The following is a 13,852-nucleotide window of genomic DNA, read 5'->3' as shown; positions in this document are numbered from 1 at the left end:
GTTGGAAGCCAGCTGGCTACTTGGTGACCAAAATTTCATAGCATGGGCAGCCCACTGGGTTCCTCCTTTCTCATCTGCCTCTTTTCTAGCATTCTCAGTGTGGCCCTTGAGTCAATTCTGGGTCATCGTGGCCCTGAAGGATAGAGTAGAACTACCTGCCCCAGGGTTTTCAAGACTGTGAGTCATCCTGGGAGCAGACTGCCACTCTTTTCTCCTGTGGCTTAGAACCACTGACCTTTCAGGTAGAAGCTATGCACTTAACCACTGCACCACGAGGACTGCTTTGTGTAGTCCTCTGTGGTTCAGATTAATAGAAAAGTGAGCTGATGTTAAGAATTGGGTTCAGATTTGGATCAGCAATGGGCAGTGGTCAGAAGACACTGTGGTCGCTCTTGGCTGGCTTACTTCTTCCATTCCAAGGTCATAAGTTCAGTGAGTAACATGTGGGGTGTAGCCTGTCCCTGAGGCTTGGACGCCTGTAAGCTGGCCCTGGTGTCTTTGTCAGGAGCTGGGATAAGAGCCCCTACCCTTCACATAGGCTGGGCTAGACTCAAGGAAGGCATAGGCATCAAGGACCAGGCAGAGCATGGTGTCCATTTGAAACCAGTCCATGCAGCTTTTAAGACATTGGCTGATCTTGATTCAGATTTGGTCTAAGCGTGTTAGGACATCGTGCTTGGAGAAATAGAGGATCAGCAAAAGAGAGAAGAACCTCAACAAAATGTGTCGACATCGTGACTGCAGCTCTGAGCTTCAGGACAGTGGAGGTTTCGGGGGCAGAGCCGGATGGTGCAGGGGCTTGTTCTGTCGTACGTGGGGTCACCGTGAATCTATGAACTGCTTCCTAAAGGAGTCTATACTGGTGTTTGCCAGAAAGCTGGACATCGTAGTCTGGTCAGCTGGACTTGTAAAGTAGCCAGCACATCATGCTTGCTGGGAAGTGTGCACAGATGCAAAAGAAATGCGTAAATGACATCCAGAACACGACTGGACAGTGGGCCTGGCCTCGGAGGACCTGGCTTATGTCAGGCTGGCACCTGCCTGGGAGTCAGAAGTAGGTGAGGTGTTCCTGCTGTGAAAGCAGACTGTCGGAAGTTCTGGCCCCATGTTCCCTTGGCCCAGTGTGTCGTCGGGGCTGATAGGATGCGACGGCCGGGTCTTCTTGGAGGAAACAATTGGAGAGCAGTATCGTGTGCACAGTTGTGTTTTCTGGGACATTTTGAGAAGCCCAGCATCCTAGCAGGAAGCTACGTTGGCTTGGTGTGAGGAGTTGAGTCGAAGTCACTTAATGGCAATCCAGAGAGCAACGGTCCAAAGGCCGCTAGGATGGTGGTGGTGCACCGTCGAGTCAGAAACGACCCTTATCTGGACCCCCCCCCCCTCCAGTAGGTTTTCAGGGGCAGGACTTTTCACAGGAGGAGATTTCTCATCTTTCTCCCTTAGAGCAGCTGGTAGATTCACACCACACACCTTTGCATTGGCAGCTAAATTCCTTCAACCTGATCCTGTGCCACCCTCACAACCGAGGTCGTCTGGATGTATATCTGTGACGAAACGTGTACTAGAGTCTCTGTTAGCTCGGACTAAGTTCTTCGTTCAGTTTTTTGCTTTGACAGCTTCAGCTCTTATTATCTTTTCTGGAAAGAGGCTAATTTGATTCATCCTAACGCCAAATGAGAGTACTCTACTTAATTGCATTTTAAGGGGGGTAATTTCATGTTCCCCGTAAACTTAATCAAGGTGATTGCTCTGCTAATGGTTCTGGTGGTGTTCCAGGGGCATTGTCTCTCCACAGGGGCCCTCTGAAATATTTACTATCTGGAAACGCAATCTCCGACAGCTACAAGTTAACTGTGAGCCCCCCACTTTTTCTTTTTTATTTGCAGGAAGTCTTAGTATAAGGCTTGGTTTGAAAAGTTAGTCATCAAATTTTGTTAATCAGCCGAAAGGCTATTAGATTACCTGGCTCGAGGTCCCCAATAATACAGACTTAAAAAAAACCCCACCAAAACCAGCTCCCAATAAGAACATAAAATGTGCCATTTTATAAGCACACAGTGCAGTGCCAGGAATAACCTTCACTATGCTGTGCTCCCAACACCACTACTAGCTGGTTCTAGAAACTTCAAGCACCTTCAGAAATGACTATTCCTGCCCCACAGACATACCCCCACACCAATACCAAATTTTATTTCTGTAACATTGCTTATTCCAGATATTTCATATAAATAATACAGTATTTATCTTCTGTGTGTGTGTGTGTGTGTGTGTGTGTGTGCGCGCGCGCGCGCGGGTTGGATACAGTAAATTCATTGTAGCCCTGGTAGCCCAGATTGGTATGTGTTGAGCTGAGAGTGTTAACTGAAAGTTTGATGGTTCGAATCCATTAGCCGCTCTGTGGGTCAAAGATGAACCGTCTCTTGTAGATATGTACAGCCTCAGCCCCCGATGGAGGGTCTCTGTGCGTTGAGATCAACCTGAGGATGGTGGGGTTGGAATTTTTTTTATATATATATATTTTTATTTTATTTTATTTTATTATTTTTGTGCGTGTACCGTCAAATCAGATCTGACTGGTACTGGAGGAGATTGCCCCTCCTTCCCCGGCAGAGCATCTGGTGGATTCGAACCGTGCACCTCTGGGATTGTAGTTGCAGCTTCTTGCCACTAGGCCACCAGAGCTCCCCTTGGGTTGGAATTTTTAATGAAAGTTTATGAACACTTAGAGTTTTCAGTCATTTACTGTTGCTCTTTTCTCCCTGCCCACCCCCTCGCCCCAATTCACTCTTCTCCTTGAAAGAAAAAAACAAAACTCTTTCATTGTTATGCAATCCCTCCCCTAGGTCCACTCCACTGTGCAGCCTTCATTCTGGACTCCTGTCATGACAATAATACCCATTCATATATTCCTTTTAAACAGTTCTCTCCCTCATGTTTCAATGCAGTATACATCATTCCTCCCCTCCTTCTCTGTCTTCCCTCAACCCCAATGTTAGTCCTGTTTTACAACAGTGGCACTATGCAATATTTGTCCTTTAGTGACTGAGGTATTTCAGTCAGCATAATGCCCTCCAGGGTCACCCATTTTGCATATTTCATGAGTTCTTTGTTTTTCAATGCTGCATAATATTCCATTGTATGAATATACCAGAGTTTCTCTATCCATTCGTTTGTTGATGGGTACTAAACATGGGTGTGCATATATCTGCTTGCGTGGCAGTTATGGTTTCTTTAGGGTAAATTTGCAGTAATGAAGTTTGAGTCAAATGGTATTTCTATTTGCAGCTTTTTGAGAAAGTGCCATACAGCCTTCCATAGTGGTTGCAGCATTTTACACTCCCACCAACAGTGAATTAGGGTTCCAGTTTCTCCGCAACCTCGCCAGCATTTGATGTTTGCTGCTCTGTTAAATTTTGCTATTCTTACTGGGGTGAGATGATATCTCATAGTTGTTTTGTGGGTTTGGAATTTTTGTGGAGATAAGTTGGCTGACCTGGAAGAAGCTGCTGTGTGTGCTGTCGTTGCCAGGAAGGCCGGCGCCTCTCTGCAGCCGCAGGTGCTGCCGCCTGTCCTGTCTCACACGCACAGCCAGCTGTTGGCGGAGACAGCTGCCCACCAAGAGGGAGCACAGAGGGGACCAGGCTCACTCTGCCACGGCCACATGGAGCCGGGAGTGGCAGCTGCCTCGGGCCCCTGTGGGGCTCCCAGCAGGAGGGAACACACAGTTGGGTGCCAAAAATGACACAAGCCATGTTGTGCTCCTGTCCCCACCCCCTCATTCCCAGGAAGAGCCCTACATGGTAAATGGGAAGATGGCACCTAAGCGGTCAGGAGGAGAGAGAGGGATTAGAGGACAACACTCTTGACTCCAAAGTAGCAACAGTAGAGTGTGTGCAGTGACCAGATCCAAGTCCAAGTGTGAGACACAAAACTTGCTTCTGAGTCACTGACCTGTGTACGGTTCCTATGCTTATATAGATTTAAAAAGAATGCATATTCTACATCCTCTCAGCTTTTCCATCAACCTTTTACTTTGTGCATAAAGAAGAATGTTTTCATTTTATTTATTTTTCCTCCCAATGTTTTCATTTTAGTGCACATATTTTGGCGAAGTTTTAGACCTTTATTTTCCACCCCCCCCCCCTTCTTCGGAAGGAAAGAAAATAAAGTGATTTGCATTTTGGCCCCAGATAATCTCTCAAGTCTTAGAAGTTATACAGTTGTTGCTTCTGACAAAATGGACCTTTGAATTCAGTCACACTTCTGAAATTGCCATGTCTGTAGATTGGAAAGAGTTCACGGTTGGCATTTTCTTATGGTTCAGCCTTAAACTCTGTTTGGAGCCTCTATTTTAATTTCTTTGTTTAGCTTATGAGAATGAGTAGAGTGATACATTTAAAGGTGGAGTTTTTGTCATGCCTTGTAGTTGTTGTTGTTGTTAAGTACCATTGAGTCGCAGGTGACTCATAGCGACCCTATGAAGGAGAGTCCTCAACACTTGGGTGCCTTTCATCCTCTCTCCAGGTTCATAGGGTTTCTGGAGGCAAGCTATTATGGTAGTGGACGCCACTCCTCCTTCCAAGCTTTGCTTGTAGTAGTTTAACAAAATAGAAATGATTTTACTGTTGCTTTGAGACCCAGAACGTATCCTTAAAATATACAAAACCCTGATTTTCAAAATACTTACTACTGCCGCCTTTCTTTCTGGTATTATTTGGTGTATTTATTAAGAGCTGGAAGCATTTTTTAGTTGTTTTGCCAAGCATATACACAGCAGAACATATATATTATTTCAACAGTTTCTTTTTATTCAATTCAATAACATTGATAACCATTTTCATACTTTTCTCCAAATTATCCCTTTCTCTTAACACAAACTCCCTGTCCTCTAAGCTTTCTATTTGATTATTTGAGTTGCTGTTGTTTTTTGATTCTTAGAGATATCTCTTGAAAGAGGACAGTACTCAACTCACTCATTGCCATTGAGTCAAACCAGACCTTCCCGCAGGTTGTCAGAGCCTGTTAATCACTCCAAGATGAACGTCTTTTTCCCTTGGAGATGCTGGTGAATTCGAACCACCATAGAGACGTGGCCTTGGGGTTAATAAATAGCACAGCTTCCTAGGGACTACAGCACTAGAGTTCCCTATAGGCAGGTGCTTTTGTTGTGTTGCTTTGTGAGAGTTTTTTTATGAAAGTTAGTTTTATTAGTTATGCAATAAGGTTTTTTTTCATTCATATATGTTGTATTTTACACATTCCTTTAATTAGATTCTGTTTCATATACTCATTCCCATATATTTTGACTTAAAAAATCAATCGCCATTGGCCCATGCCCACTATTACCTATCGTTTTCAGGTCCTACTGGATCTTTCCTACTTCCTTTAACCTGTCTATCAGCCCACCAAACTCTGACCCCTTGACTTTTTTCTAACCCCCTCCACCCTCTTTGAACATTTATACACATATTACTAGTTATTCTATATTTTTACAGTAATGGTCTTGTTAAAAGAGCAGATGTAGCAGGATGGTGGTCAAGTCTGATTTCTACCCATTTCATAAAGGGACACTCCCATAGTACTTACATAGCTACAAGGTCAGACATGCCACCCCCCATTCTCCTTTTTCTTCAAATCATTGGGTCCAGTTTTCGTTGCAAGACTCCCAGAACTTTACTCGTATTTGTGGGGTTTATTAGGCATATAGGTTGAGGAGTAGGGAGGAAAAGAATATCATACAGTGCGAGTCCAGGTTTAGTCTAGCAGTCTCAAGCCATATTAACAAGACACGATTGCTCCATGAGTGAAAGTCTAGGCTCAGTCCAGCATCACAAATGCATTAAGCCTCTAGTTTCTTCAACCGTTCAGCAAACTTTATTTCAGAGCAATTACAAATCAGCTTTTCCTTCAGTCATCCAGCAAGCCAAACCTTGATCTGTGGCCTTTATCTCCAGGGTTCCTCTGGTTCCACCTCACCACAGCCTATCTATCTTCTTCCACCATTTCGTTGCCGTTTTTCAGTGTAGAAAGCACTCTCTTATACTGGTCTCACATCTGTTGATGATTTGCAAGACCATGTCATGTGCACGCAGTTAAGGTAGCTGGAGATCATGCCCCCAACAGGGGCTAATACAATGGCTAGAAAAGCTAGTTTTCAACGGTTTTGCCACCCCAGATCTTAAGCAGTATTGTCCTTATGAGATTGAGTTAGTTCACTCAGCATAATCCTCTCTTGCCTCTCCCATGTTATATAATATTTTTCAAAATTGTTGTCCCTGAGTGCTGCATAGCGTTCCATTGTGTAAATGTAACACAGTTCTCAATCTATTTGTTTGTTGATGGACATTTGGGCTGTTGCTATTTTCTTGTGATTGTGAATAATGCTATTAGCATCAGTGTACAAATCTCAATTTATATCTCAGTTCTAATTTTCTTGGGATATATTCCTAGCAGGGGAATAGCTGGGTCATATGGAATTTCTAAGTTCAGCTTTTTTTTTACTGCTTTTTAATTATTATTATTTTTAATGAAAGTTTACAGAGACTTTGTTTTTCCGTTCATTCATTGTTGCACTTTTCTCCCTTCCAACTAACCCCCCCCCCCGACTCCCACTATTCGCTCTTCTTGAAAAGTAAAAGAAAAATTCTTTCATTGTTATATAGTCCTTTCCCCTGAGTCCACTCCACTATGCAGCCTTCATTCTGGACTCCTGTCATGACAACAATACCTAATCACATATCCCTTTTAAACAGTTCTCTCCCTCATCTGTTGCATTGCTGTATGCATAATTTATCCCATCTTTCTCAGTCTCCCCCCAACCCTGATGTCAGTCCTGTTTTACAACAGTGGCCCTATGCAGTATTTGTCCTTTTGTAACTGAGATATTTCACTCAGCATAATGTCCTCCAGGGCCACCCATTTTGAATAATATTGCATGAGTTCCTTGTTTTTCAATGCAGCATAATATACCATTGTGTGAATATACCAGAGCATCTCTATCCATTCGTTTGTTGATTGGCACTTGGTTGTTTCCAACTTTTTGCTGTTGTGAACAAAGCAGCAATAAACATGGGTGGCGGTTATGGTTTCTTTAGGGTATATTCCCAGTAGTGGAATTGCTGCATCAAATGGTGTTTCTATTTCCCACTTTTTAAGAAAGCCCCATACTGCCTTCCACAGTGGTTGCAACATTTTACACTCCCACCAACAGTGAATAAGGGTTCCAGATTCTCCACAACTTCGCCAGCATTTGATGTTTGCTGCTCTTTTAAATTTCACTATTCTTATTGGGTTAAGACAATATCTCATAGTTGTTCTGATTTGCATCTCTCTTAGAGCTTTCTTAATGTGTTTGTTTGCCATCTGAATGTCTTCTTTGGTGAAGTGTCTGTTCATATCCTGTGCCCACTTTTCAGTTGGATTATTTACCTCTATCTTGTAAGTTCAGCTTTTTGAGGAAACATCAAACTGCCTTTTAGAGGAGTAGTACCACTTTACAATCCCACCAACAGTGGCCTATCCAACACTTATTGCTTTGGGACTGCTTTTAAAAATGAAAATGCACTGGGAAATCTGGTTTGCATAGTCCCTTAAGAAATAGTTAACTGTAAAAGTGGTTTTAGACCCAGCTCGAGATTCCTGGGGTGGAGAATCTGACTGTATCAATGTAGGTCAGCTGCGCCCCTCTGACTGGGCAGGTGATGTGCATGCTGAGAGAATGAGGGCAAAGGGTCCTTCTGAAGATGAACGTGGCATGCTGTGTTTCCCAACCATCAAAAATTAAGAGGGAGGGATGATGGGTTGGAGATAAGTGGTAGATAATATTTTAAAAATTAAAAACATTTGGCGTCTTTTGAAAATTCTGTTATTCTTGGAATTCTCTTCCATCAGAACAGTGCAACTGTGGTAAAAAGACGGCCTTGAGTCGGGAAGCGCTTTGACTCCTCAGTACTTTTCCCACATGAGTGTTTGGATGCTGGAAATACCAGGCTTCAAATTGGTTGAAGTGAAATTGGACAAGATCCCAGGTTTGCAAAATTTGTCTGATCTGGAATAGTAGCCAGAAAGTGAGAACTTGCGGGTCAGAACCCCGGGAGGGAGACTCTGAAGAGGCGTGGTGATTCAGGAGCTGGAAACAGAACGTCTGGTCATCGCCGTCACACACTCGCGTCCACTGGGTCACTGCCGTCTGGAGCCGAACACTAGTCGAGGGATTTCGTTTTTCAGCAATATGTTTGCTGCCTGTGTTTTCTAAAAGAATGATTCTTTTTTAGTCCATAGTTTTTCCTGCTCAGCTTTCATTCTGATTCACCCACATTTTACAAATTTGGGTCCATTCTGGTTTCACATCCTGGGCCATCGCTCAGGGACAGAACTGGTTTGAACCCCTGGGAAATCTTGTCTGAGACAGCCAGCTTGCAGGGTTCCTCACTGTGTCAGGTCTGCACTGCAGAGACCGCACACGGGGGACCTTTCAGGAATTTTATAGAAACACCTCACCTTCATGTTTAGCCTGTTTATTACTTGCTGGTGTGGAGATTTTGGCCTCTGTACGTGGGGGCTGGAAGCTGCAGTGACCACCACCCGCATCAAGATTTTGCACCATTTTTCTAGAAATCAGGAAGGATTTAAGGTACACATAGCACAAATGATTAAAATTCTCTTAGGAATCAGGAAAGGTCCTAACCCCGAGATCAGTGTCACGTTTGGTAAAACAGAGGGTGAGTGAGAACGAGGGGGACACTCAGTGGAATGGGGTGATGCAGACCATACATGCCACATAATGTGTTTGGTTTTTACGTTAAAAAAAAAAAAGGTTTCCATGCTCTGAAAGCCATGTGATTCTAACTTCCCAGACCTCTTCCAAGAATTTGCTTTGGCATCTTGTGACTTATGGAGAGTAAAGTGTTCCCAATTCATTTTCGCATTGGGACCTTTGGGAATAATGTCAGCTTATTCAGGCGTGCGCTTGGCTCCAGATGTGTATTTACACATCTGCATAGTTCTGTGTGGGAATCTCACTAGTCGTGACCTTGAAAGGGCCTCTTGCTCAAGCAGGCTCAGGCATTCTTGCCCTTCTGCTCTTGGGACCCCATTCCCAGAGAGCGTTGTTCACTTCTGTCCTTTGCCGAACTGTTGCCTGACGTGACAGTCTCAGGGAGGCCTTCTTGCACGTGTCCTGCAGAAAGAGCCACAGCTTCCACATTGTGTCACATACAGAGCACTGATGATAATTAAAGATAGTGTTATTCAAATGAATTCTTTCAACTGCAGTTTACATGTGTAAATTATGTTCTCAGTTTTGGCAAGGTGTAGGAGAAGGGCGTTGGGGGGTTGTAGGTGGGTGGTGAGGTGTAGGTAGGAGGGAGCGGTGGTGGCCTGGTGGTTAAGAAGCTTCACTGCAATCCCAAAGGCACATGGTTTGAATCTACAAGCTGCTCCATGAGAGAAGGCTGGGCAGTCTCCTCCCAGGCCATTTATTGCCTCTGAAAACCCACTAGAGGGACAGCTATGGATCAGTTCTGATTTGAGGCACATAACAACAACAGATGGGTGTTGAGTTTGGTTCAGAGGTTTCCAAAGTCTCACATTTAAAGATCTGACACTGCTACTCCATACACTTCAATATTGACACAGAAACACAATCATACACAGTGACAGACGCTTACGGGGGGGGGGGTGTATTTTCAGGGAGGGGCGCTGCGTTTGGTGCAGTGCTAACTTGCCGAGGCAGGCCTCGTTCCTGAGTGCTTCCAGCCCGAGGTGTAATCTGTCAGTCCCCTGGTATACCCCACTATCCTGGGTATTCATTCCCTGTTGGTTTCTGTGTGGCCACTGCAGTGAAGTATTGGGCACAGTAGCAGTGGTAGAGAAGTGAGGGCTGAGATAGAGATGGTTGGTTCTAGAATTGATGGGAGAAGGTCTGGGAGCCTAGCACTGTGAAGACCACATAGGAATCGACTGTGTGTTGTTGACATTCTGGACGGGAATTCTTCCCCCTTATGGAGCGAGGACCAGTCAGACCCTGCCACCCCCATGCTGGCCACACGGGCTTTACACCCAACCTTCTCATAAGCCTGCCCATTTTCTTGATCATTGTCGGTTTTGCCAGGTTGCGGTAATATCTCATTGCAGTTTGGGGCTGCGTCTTTCTGATCGTGAGTATGTCCATGTGTGTCCGTCGCCTGAATGACCTTTTGGTAAAGTGTCTGGTCATGTCCTTGTCCATTTTCATTGTTTTTATTTCTGGTTTTCAGTTGTTGAAGTTTTTTTTACGTAGTTAAAGGATTCACCTTATTACATGTTTTATTGCCAAAGATATTCCTCCTCCCCACCCTGGTGTGTCCACTTGCTGTACAGAGGTAATTCGTGGTTGCTGTGATGCTAAACACTGTGACACTGATGTGTCAGATGCGATAATGGTTACCCATGATGGACAGTGTTTGGTGGAGCTCCCTGATTAAAACAAGCTTGGAAGCAGGAGTGGCATCCACTTCCAAAATAGCTTGCCTCCGGAAACTGTGAACTTGGAGAAATGATGAAAGTTATCCAAGTGTCCAGGCTTTTCATTCTATTCACTATGAGTCATCTATGACTTGATGACGCTTAACAACAACAGCAACAACACTGAGCGCTTTTATCCATTCTGGGTTAGTTTTGTGCGTGGTGAGAGGCATGGTCCTCTTTTATTTTTCTATCAGTGGATGCATCCTTTTGGACCATTTGCTAAAGAGACTGTTTGCCACCCTGGTCTGTGGCCTGTCTGCAGATAGATAGATGGCTTCTCTTTTAGGATCTTGACACTGTTATCTTGCTCTTGTGTCTGTCATTGAGCCCTTGCCAGGCTGCTTTGATTACTGTGGCTGTGGGGTAAGTTTTGAGAGTGGGAAGTAAAGCCTTTCTCCTGTCCATGTAAAATAGGCGATGAGTTTGCCCATTTCATTACAGAACATTGTGAGGATTTGGATGGGGACCAAACTTGGCACCATGTGGAAGGAGCTTTCCTCTGCTGTGGCACCATTTCCCTTTGTGCTTTTTTCAATGATTCATGTTATTAGGTGCCATTGAGTTAAATATGGCTCATAGTGACCAGCAGATCTGAGCCCTCTCCTATCCTGTGCCATCCTCACAGTCTCTGACACACTCACGTCCATTGCTGCAGTCACTGTGTCAATCCATCTGGTTGAGGGTCTTCCTCTCTTTCACTGCTCCTCCATGTTTCCAAGCATGATGTCTCTTTCCAGAGAATAACCTCTCCTAGCAACATGCCCAAAGTGTATGAGATCAAGTTTTATTATCTTTGCCTCCAAGAAGCACTCTGACTGCACCTTCTCTAAGACACATCTGTTTGTTCTTTTGGCAGTCCATGGAGTATTTGGTTCTCTTCTCCAACACCATAGTTCAAAGGCATTAATTCTTCTGTATTCCTTATTCACTGTCCAGTTCTCAGATGCATAGCAAGTGGTCAGAAAAACTAAGGCCTGGAGAGTCCTGGTGGCCTAGTGGCAAGGAGCTGCAACTACAATCCCAGAGGCACATGGTTCGAATCCACCAGATGCTCTGCTGGGGAAGGAGGGACAATCTCCTCCTGTACCAGTCAGATCTGATTTGATGGTACACTCACACAAAAATAATAAATTTTTTTTTTTTTTAAAAAAAAGAAAGAAAAACTAAGGCCTGTCAAACTGACATTGTTGCTCTGCCATAATTTGGAGAGGTCTGTGACGGCAGACTTTCCCAGAGCAGTCCATCTCCTGATCTTCTGACTGCTGGTAACACATGTATTGATTGTGGACCCAAGTGAGATGAAGTTGTAGTTCAAGATAAAGGGATTATCTGAACAATGGGATCAGAAAACTGCTACAGTAGGAGGAGAACACTCTAGCATGTAAGGAGGAAGAAGGGTTTTTTAAATGAACATCATATTTTTTTTTTCTATCTCCCCTCTCATCTTTAGCCCTTCATGTTTCTGTGTATAAACTTTTCCTTAGCTTTTTCTATTTGTGATCTCATGGCATAGTGGTAAGAAGCTGCACTGCAGTCCCAAAGACATGTGGTTCGAACCCAACAGGTGCTCAGCGAGAGAAAGACAGGCAGTCTCCTTCCATTGCGATTGACAGCCTCTGAGAACTCACTGGAGGGTCAGCTATGGGTCAGTTTCGAGAACAACTTGCCTGTAACGATCCTCTGGTGACTGATCCACGCCACTCATCATGGCATATTCTGGTTTCATTCACGTTCACAAATTGTCCATCATTTTTCACACGTTCATAACACTTGATATTGTGAATCTCCTAGAATTTCTTCATCTTTTCCTTTAGAGCTCCCCCTCAGCCCCTTTGGGCCCCTCTTCCTGCCTCCATCGCGGGTGTGTGGCTGAGGTGAGGGTAAGGCACTATGGTGGGCCTTTCCTGCCTGAAGACATTCTTACGGACTGTTTTCACAGGAGCAGGGTGAGTGGGGCATGATCTCCTTTGTCTCTCTCCCCTCCTTCAGTCACCTTGTAGGTTTCCTTCCTCTGAATTTTCCAGAACACTGGCCTCCCCTTTTCTCTCTTCTTTCAGCGAGCCTTCTGTTCTCGCCCCTTAGATTTAGGTAACTTGCGTGGACTCAGGCGCTGCTCTGGTCTGCCCAGGCCTCTCCTGGTGGGTGGACCAATGGGAGTCCAGCTCAGCTTCCAAGTCTCACTGCCCACTTGGGCCTTCTTCCTCTCCCTCACCCCCAGATACCAGCCAGCCTGGTTGGTCCAAAGGCGCCCTCCGCCTCCAGGCATGAGGAGAAAGGTGGCGTCCTGTGTGGCTTTTGGAAGTGTGTTTTGCTTGGCTAATGAAATGCTCCATACCTGAGGGTGAGCAAGGTGTTGGCTTGTGTTGTTAGACTTCATGAATATTGAAAAGTAGGCCACTGATTGATGCTGGATGCTAAGTTTAAAGGTCAGGCAGCCGTCCTTGGCTGGAAGAGAGTAAGTAGAAAACTCGTTAAATCAAGACCACACACACACGATTTTGAAGGCTTGTTCTAAGAGTCTGTGTGTGTGCGGGTAAGTCTGTGCATGGGCATCTGTGTTTGTCTCTCTATCTCTTCCCCTCACTGGCGCTGAGTGGATTCTTACTCCACACTCTAGGCTTGCCAAGGCTGTCAATCTTTACTACAACAGACTGCCTTTCTCCCTCAGAATAACGGGTAGATTCAAACTGCCAGCCTTTCCCCTAGCACCGTGCTACATGGCTTTGTGTGCACCCTGCCACCAGGACCCCAAATATATATAGTAGGTTGAAAGCTTAAGTCAAGGCTCTACCTTATAATTTTATACTGTCATTGTGTTTTTGTTTATGTGCCATCGAGCTGCCTCCCACTCATAGCGACCCTGTGTACATTAGCTCTGAGACTTGCCCTATCCTGAGCCAATCTCATCGTCTCCCACAGACTTAATCCCATTGCTTCAGTCACTGAGTCAGTCCATCTCAGCCTGGGTCTTCCTCTCTTGAACAGTGCCTCCACCCTTCCGAGCCTGATGTTTGTATCCAAGGACTGGTCCCTCCTGGCCATGTGCCCAAAGTATGTGAGACTGAGCCTCAAAATGCTTGCCTCCGGGGAGCAGCCTGGTTTCAGCCTCTCCAGGACAGACTGTTTGTTCTCCTGGCAGTCCATATTATGTTCAACACTCTTCTCCAGCACCACAACTCAGAGGCATCAGCCTTCTATCATCCTTAGTTGTTGTCCAGCTCTCAGATCCATAGCAAGTAATTGTGGTGACCAGTTATTTATTGGCGTTCCCAATTGCCAATTTTTATATATGTATATATATATGCTCTTTAGTATCTTGAATTCTTCCTTGTGCTTTGGCTTCTCT

General features: G+C 44.8%; 1 protein-coding gene and 1 pseudogene across 1 annotated transcript in view; one reads left to right on the top strand and one right to left on the bottom strand.

The window, feature by feature from the left end:
* The window catches only part of MYO10 (myosin X), a 225,616-nt gene that overhangs the window by 1,098 nt on the left and 210,666 nt on the right, over positions 1 to 13,852 (top strand). The gene's annotated exons all lie outside the window — the stretch shown is intronic.
* The window catches only part of LOC102876908, a 92,994-nt pseudogene that overhangs the window by 58,141 nt on the left and 21,001 nt on the right, over positions 1 to 13,852 (bottom strand).

The sequence above is a fragment of the Elephantulus edwardii genome, unplaced genomic scaffold (genome assembly GCF_000299155.1).
Source record: "Elephantulus edwardii isolate Elephantulus edwardi_28Jun2011 unplaced genomic scaffold, EleEdw1.0 scaffold00153, whole genome shotgun sequence".
In the NCBI taxonomy this organism is placed as follows: domain Eukaryota; kingdom Metazoa; phylum Chordata; class Mammalia; order Macroscelidea; family Macroscelididae; genus Elephantulus; species Elephantulus edwardii.
Note: the sequence above shows the minus strand (reverse complement) of the source record. Positions and strands in the feature narration are given on the sequence as shown.